The 6,691-nt window shown below is 49.7% G+C and overlaps 1 non-coding gene across 1 annotated transcript; it reads right to left on the bottom strand.

Annotated features, from left to right (window-relative positions):
* Positions 1-3,358: 3,358 nt before the first annotated feature.
* TRNAS-GCU (transfer RNA serine (anticodon GCU)) lies at positions 3,359-3,430 on the bottom strand. The gene has a single exon. It is a non-coding gene; the product is annotated as a tRNA-Ser (tRNA).
* Between the last annotated feature and the right edge of the window lie 3,261 nt (positions 3,431-6,691).

Here is a 6,691-nt window from a genome sequence, read left to right on the forward strand (position 1 = left end):
TAAATAAATAAATAAATAAATTTCCGGGAGCGCGGGTGGCTATAGCGTAGTCGAACCCTCTGACTGCTGCAGTGTACGTGTGGTGTCCTGGGTTTCAGTTTCGTTCTGCTTGGATTAGATGTGGCCTTGTCTATGTGCATCTGTAATTTGGGTTGTCATCCAGTTTTGCGTCCCAGCTGAAGCAATGAGAGACAGGTTCGTGACCGGCGTCTCATCGCTACGTGTTCGCGAACGCCTTTTGTTACAAGGGTCAGATATCTCCTTCGCTGAAGCTCGGAATATTGCTTCGCGGTATGAGCAAACGGCTCCCGACACTCAAGAAGTCGCAGCACCAATACAAGAAGTTAGTTCACAGCGCCAGCGAACGCCATCGTTGCCACGAGTTCCTTCGCAAAGTCAAGAAGTTTCGTCTTTTCACGAAGCTCTTTCCCCGATGTCAAGAAACCATACCTCCGTTTCAAGACGCCCGTTATTGAAAACGTCCGGCGCAACAACGCACCGTAACACCGTCTACGAGTAGACGCGACTTCAGCAGCGTTGCTACCAGCATTCCGTATGAAGGCAACTTTGCTGACAACGTTCCGTCAATGAACGCGAACAGACGCGTAACGCGCAACATGCCACACTGCTACAGCTACAGATGTGGATCGGATCGCCACATAGCGTCGGCACATACATGTCCTGCGCAAAGTATGACCTATTTGTATTGTGGGCGAATTGGACATTTTCAGTCAGTGTGCAATCGGCGTCGAGGTTTTGTGTGAGAAGTGCAATAGTATGCGTCAGAGGAAGATTGCATTCCAGCTAAGGCATACGCATCGGAGGAAGAGATCATTCCAACTACTACCGTTCATGACGTAAAACGGCGAAAATACCAGTGCCATCTCTGCAGCCTGTTCCTTTTCCAGAGAAGCCTTGGCAAAAGTTGGCAATAGACATAGTCTGCCTGTTTGAGCGACCTCCTCGACGTTGTCGCTATGCTATCACTTAGTTGACTATTTTTCAAAATGGCCTGAGGAGAAGATGACAGATAATGTAACAACTACAGATATTACAGATTTATTACTCGATGTTTTTGCCCATGAAGGCTATCCGGAAGAGATAGTATCCGATCAAGACTCCCAGTTCATGTCAAAAGAATTTAAACAATTTCTGATCAACTGGGCTATCAAGTTAACTCCTTGTTCGATATAGCACCTACAGGCCAACGTACAAATCGAAATATTTAACACAACTTTCAAGTCTTTTGCACAACTGTCATCGTCGGAACATCGGCCTTTGAAAACCAGAATTGTACAGTAATTGGGCATATATAGATCTACACCTCATGCCACAACAGGGGTGGCACCGGCAGTTCTTCATGGCAGACACTATCGTACAAAGCTAGATATTGTGGGATTTCTTTCATTTCCGTCATTGTTTGCTGAGAATCTATATCTAGCTATTCAAGATTTGAGGAAAAGGTTGGAGAAGAGATGATGATGAAGGAATACACAGATAATAAACGTGGAGCACGACTACTCAGAATTCAGTCAGGGGACTTTGCCAAATTTCGTAAACCCCTCATTCAGTTCAAAGGAGACACACGTTTCTCCGCACCTCGAGAGGTCATTCGACAATATGGTCCCGCATCATACCGCCTAGATAATGGCAAGCTATGGAAGTCCTCCAAGCTGACAAGAGTACCGAGACAACTGAATCGGGAAGAGGATGAACATATTGATTTATTTCGGTTACCTTCTCCCTACGGTTCGAAAAGTTATGCACAGAATCAAGGCTCGGCGGGCCCAGTGTTGATTCGGTAGCCTCCTGATGCATCATCGGTACCCCAGTCTTCAGAAGCTAGAATTAACTCCCTTCACCATTCCTTCACGGCCACCAGCTGGACAATCCATTTCATCTCACCTCCACAGTGATGTGAGTGATTTATCTGTGAACGGGTGTGATGTGCCTTCTGGCACAAATGCTCAGTGTCCAAGTGATTTATCTGTGGGCAGGCAAGATGTGCCTCCTGCCTTGCGTGCCCAGTGTTCAGTGCTGCCTGATGAAAGTGGGCCAGCCCCAGCTGTTCCGAAAAGGAGCCGACGCCGACGGCAGCCTTTCGAACCTGGACTGAGGACGTCTCCTCAAGAATCCAGTTTGGCACCGGAGGGACCGAGAAAGAGCACTCGCAAGCCATACTGGTTTAAGGACTACGTGTCCCAATAACTTGTTTTGTATTCTTCTTGCTTGGCTAAGAAGGGGCATTGCATTGAGATTTCAATGCTTGGGTAATATAATTCTAACTTTCATCATGAAGTACAACCGGGTACTTTACATGCTCTTCAATGTAATTTCTGTCGTTCGCAGTGTCTCCTTCCTAGCAGTTATTGTATGGGAAGTGAATGTGACATTTTTCTGTGCATAATATTATACTGATCATAATATCACATCATAATATGTGATATGAATGTTTCAAATTTCTGATATTTCTGTCACTGTGTCCTCAAAATAATATAATATAATAATATAATAATATAATATAATAATATAATAATAGTATAATATTATGAGGTTTGCATTTCTCAAAAAAAACATTCTTCAAGTGACATTCTAACATGATAAAAGTAATTCTCAACTGTTCAGAAATGAGTACGATTTTTCAGGCTACTGTGCATACTCCTTTTTCTTCGTGCAGACAGGTGCACTTAGAACTGTTTGATGTCGGATATTATATGTCATTTCAGTCAGAGTCGGGTGACTTCTTTAGGAGGTGACTTGCTGTTCTTTTGTATCTTTAATCCGGTTTAGTAGAATTGGCTGATGTTCATGTGTGTATATTCCGGTTGAGTAAAGCTGGCCGATGTTCTATGGTGATGTCGACTTTATTTTTCATCGATGTAGGATGTTTCTTCTGGCCAATTAAAACTAACCGATGTTCAAGGTGATTTGATGAAAACAGCAAGGAGGAGCATTTTATACTATTTTATTTGGACGAAGGAATCACTGCTCCTGGGGACGCCCATCAGCAGATTCTCTGGGGACAATCAAGGAATGGACAATTCATCCAAACCTTAATGATATGACTTCAGCTCCAGTATCTGACGTTATTAGTAGCCTTCAGTGACACAGTCCTACCAGCAATTGTTGAGCATTCTTGAGGATTTCAGCTTGCCATGCACTTAAGACCCAACATTATTTCTAACGAAAAAAGGTTTATGGTTTGGTTTATGGGGGTTTAACGTCCCAAAGCGACTCAGGCTATGAGGGACGCCGTAGTGAAGGGCTACAAAAATTTCGACCACCTGGGGCTCTTTTACGTGCACTGACATCGCACAGCACAAGGGCCTCTAGAATTCCGCCTCCATCGAAATTCGACCGCCGCGGCCGGGATCGAACCCGCGTCTTTCGGGCCAGCAGCCGAGCGCTATAACCACTAAGCCACCGCGGCGGCTAAAGGAAAAAGGGAAGAAGCTATATTTCGGATGGGTTTATTCAATGTTTTCTATGAAGTGTTCATTAATCGTTTCAGATATTCAGAGTGGTTTGACGAAGCGCATTTTTTTGATGAAGTGTGTTCATTGATTGCTGTTTCGGGATGAGGTATGAAATTTTGTTTTCGGATTTAAAGCATACATAGGGGTAAGCTAATTTCTGTGTTCAGATATTTCTTCATGTTGTATTATTATAACTTCGTATTCAAAATTTTCTATTCCATTTTAATTTTTCAGCAGTGTTTGCTTTTCCCCGAAGGGAGAGAGTATGTTGTGTCCTAGGTTTCAGTTTCATTTTGGTTCTACTTAGATTGGATTTGGCCTTGTTTATGTGCGTCTGTATTTTGGATTGTCATGCGATTGTTCCATATAAAAGCCCATCCCGCCGTTAATAAGAAGGTCGTCATGTTTTGCTGAGTCTTAAATCACTTCTTGCGGCCGTCCAGGCCGACACCACAATACGTCACCCCGTGCACGAAAATTACTCACAGCTGCTCTCGTCCGAGCGGTGATAGCCAAATGGCTGCCTGAAAGAACGATTTGCTGGCTATTTGACACAGCTCACCTTGGAAACCAGTTGAGTACCATACATTGTGAAATATGATAAAAGTAGCCTTCGGCATCTAGTATCACAGCTCAGCCGGATTTTCGGTGGTACTGACATAGCATATTGTTACGGTGTGGGATGCCACGGGGTGGCCACGGGCCCGCCCAGAGAAATATAGCAGCAGTACGGAGGCGAGCCGGCGAAGCACGACCGGCGGCGGCCAAGCTTTCTCGTTCTATCTCCCTCGTGCTAGAGCCGCGCGCTCGCCGCTCGCGCTCGCTCTCCGCCTCTTCTTTTATTCCCGTATCACCTTTCCACTGGGGGGGGGGGGGGCGGGGGGGGCGGAGAAGTCAGGCCGTGCTTTGATGCAGGGTTTCCTGGGGCGATGCAATGTGGGCTCGCAGATAGGAAACGGTCACACTCTTCGTTGAATTCGAAGTGTGTGAACTGGGCGAAGGTGTCTGCAGTCGCCGAAGAAGGTCCCACACCGGTTAGGCTAACTTCAGGGAGTTTTATGCATATTGAGCGGCGATCCGTTTATGGGACTGCATTGCGTGGGGAAGGCATGGAGCCAGCAGGCGACGACGGCACAGATGAGGACCCGGTAGCTAAGTCGGAGTCACCGCAGGCGCCGTAGACATATCGCTTCATGTTTGAAACATGCTCTGGGAAAATGTGGTGCACACCGCATGGTCGATGCTCTGGCAGGTCTTCGAGGCGGTATGTCACGGGGCCGAGTCGGGCAACGACACGGTAAGGGCCGCGGTATCGGGGCAAGAGCTTTGCGGCACGGCCAGTCGCACGGATGGTGCGGCGAACGAGGACCAAGTCACCGGGCCGGAAGGGGGGATGTGGTGGTGCTGCCGCGTTGGCCGCTTGCACACGCGCGTGAGCCGTGAGGAGGTTGCGCTGGGCGTCGAGGCGGGCGGAATGAAGTCGTTGAGCAGATTCAGTTGGTGACGCAGTGGGATGGGGAAGGCCCAACTGCGCGTCGAGAGGGATGGAGGGCGTTCTGCCATAGACGACTGAGAACGGCGTCACATGCGTTGTTTCTTGCGCTGCAGTGTTGACTGCAAAAGCTGCAGCAGAAACAAAACGATCCCAGTTTGTGTGGGACGGAGCGACGTAGGATGCGAGTATATCCGTGAGGGTACGGTTAACACGCTCCACGAGGCCATTGCACTGCGGATGATTGACGGATGTAGTGGAATGCGCAATGCCGAAGGAGCGGAGGGCTCGCTCGAATTCATGGGACATAAAGCAGCTCCCACGGTCCGTGATGAGGCGCCGGGGAACACCGTGCCGAAGAACGAGATGCTGTTCCACAAACGCGACGGCATGAGCGGACGACGTGTCTGGAACGGGCAGTGCTTCGACCCACTTGGAGAAGTAGTCGATCGCAACCAGAACATACCGGTTGCCGGCACGCGTCTTCGGAAACGGGCCCAAATGATCCAGTCCAACCAGCTCGAAAGGTGAACTTGGTGGCGAAAAAGCCCGCGGGGGTGGCTTGGTTACACCTGTGGACGGTTTTCTGTACTGGCATGTCTGGCAGGACGCCACGTGTTCCTTGACATCTCTGGACATATTAGGCCACCAAAACCGCTCCGACACTCGTGCGTAGGTCTTGCCGCGACCAAGGTGGCCAGCCGTGGGAGCGTCGTGTAAGCCGCGCAAGATTTGCGACCGCAGTGTTGCCGGCACAACTGGCAACCAGACGGGTGGTCGACCACGGAACCGCTTCACATGACACAAGAGGTCGTCCTTTATTCGATAGACCCGGCGTAGTTGGCGGAGGCCTGCGCCGGCGGCGGTGCCAAGGGAGTGGATTATGGCAGCAATGGCGGGATCTTGCGTTTGTGCAGTCCTCAGGTCCGTCAAAGCCGTCACGGAACAAGGGTGGCGAGAAAGGAAATCGGCATCTTGATGGGCAGGGCCGCGCCGATGCACTATTGTGAAATTGTACTCTTGAAGTTGCAGGGACCAGCGTGCAATCTTGGCATTCAAATGTTTGGCGGACTGCAGCCAAGTGAGAGCGCTATTGTCCGTGACTATGGTGAAGTGACGGCCGTACAGGTAGGGACGGAACTTCTCGACGGCCCAGACAACGGCGAGGCACTCGAGTTCTGAAGAGTGGCGGCGGCGCTCAACGTCGGAAAGCTGGCGGCTGGCATAAGCTAGGACTTTGTGGGCACCAGACTCGTCTTCTTGCAGGAGGACAGCGCCGAGCCCATCTTGGCTGGCATCCGTGTGGAGGACGATGGGGGCCGATTCGTCGTAATGGGCCAATGTAGGAGGCTCGAGGAGGGCGTGCTTGACGTCAAGAAACGCGAGCTGTTGGGCCTGCGTCCAACTCCACGGTGCATTCTTCTTCAGCAGGGCGGTCAATGGAGCGCTGCGCTTGGCAAAGTCCGGAATGAAACGACGGAAATACGAAGCAAATCCAAGGAAACTTTTGAGCTCCTTGGCGGTGGTGGGAGCTTCGTAAGCTGTAAGCGCTTTTAGCTTTTCAGGGTCGGGACGGATGCCATGCCGGCTCACAACGTGACCCAAGTACGTCACCTCCGCGAAACCGAAGAAACATTTTTTTGGTTTTAAGCGAAGCCCAGCAGAGGTAAGGGCTTCGAGGACGAGTTTGAGGCGTCTCTGGTGTTCTTCAAATGTAGCCGCG

Source organism: Amblyomma americanum, chromosome 10 (genome assembly GCF_052857255.1).
Source record: "Amblyomma americanum isolate KBUSLIRL-KWMA chromosome 10, ASM5285725v1, whole genome shotgun sequence".
Taxonomy (NCBI): Eukaryota; Metazoa; Arthropoda; class Arachnida; order Ixodida; family Ixodidae; genus Amblyomma; species Amblyomma americanum.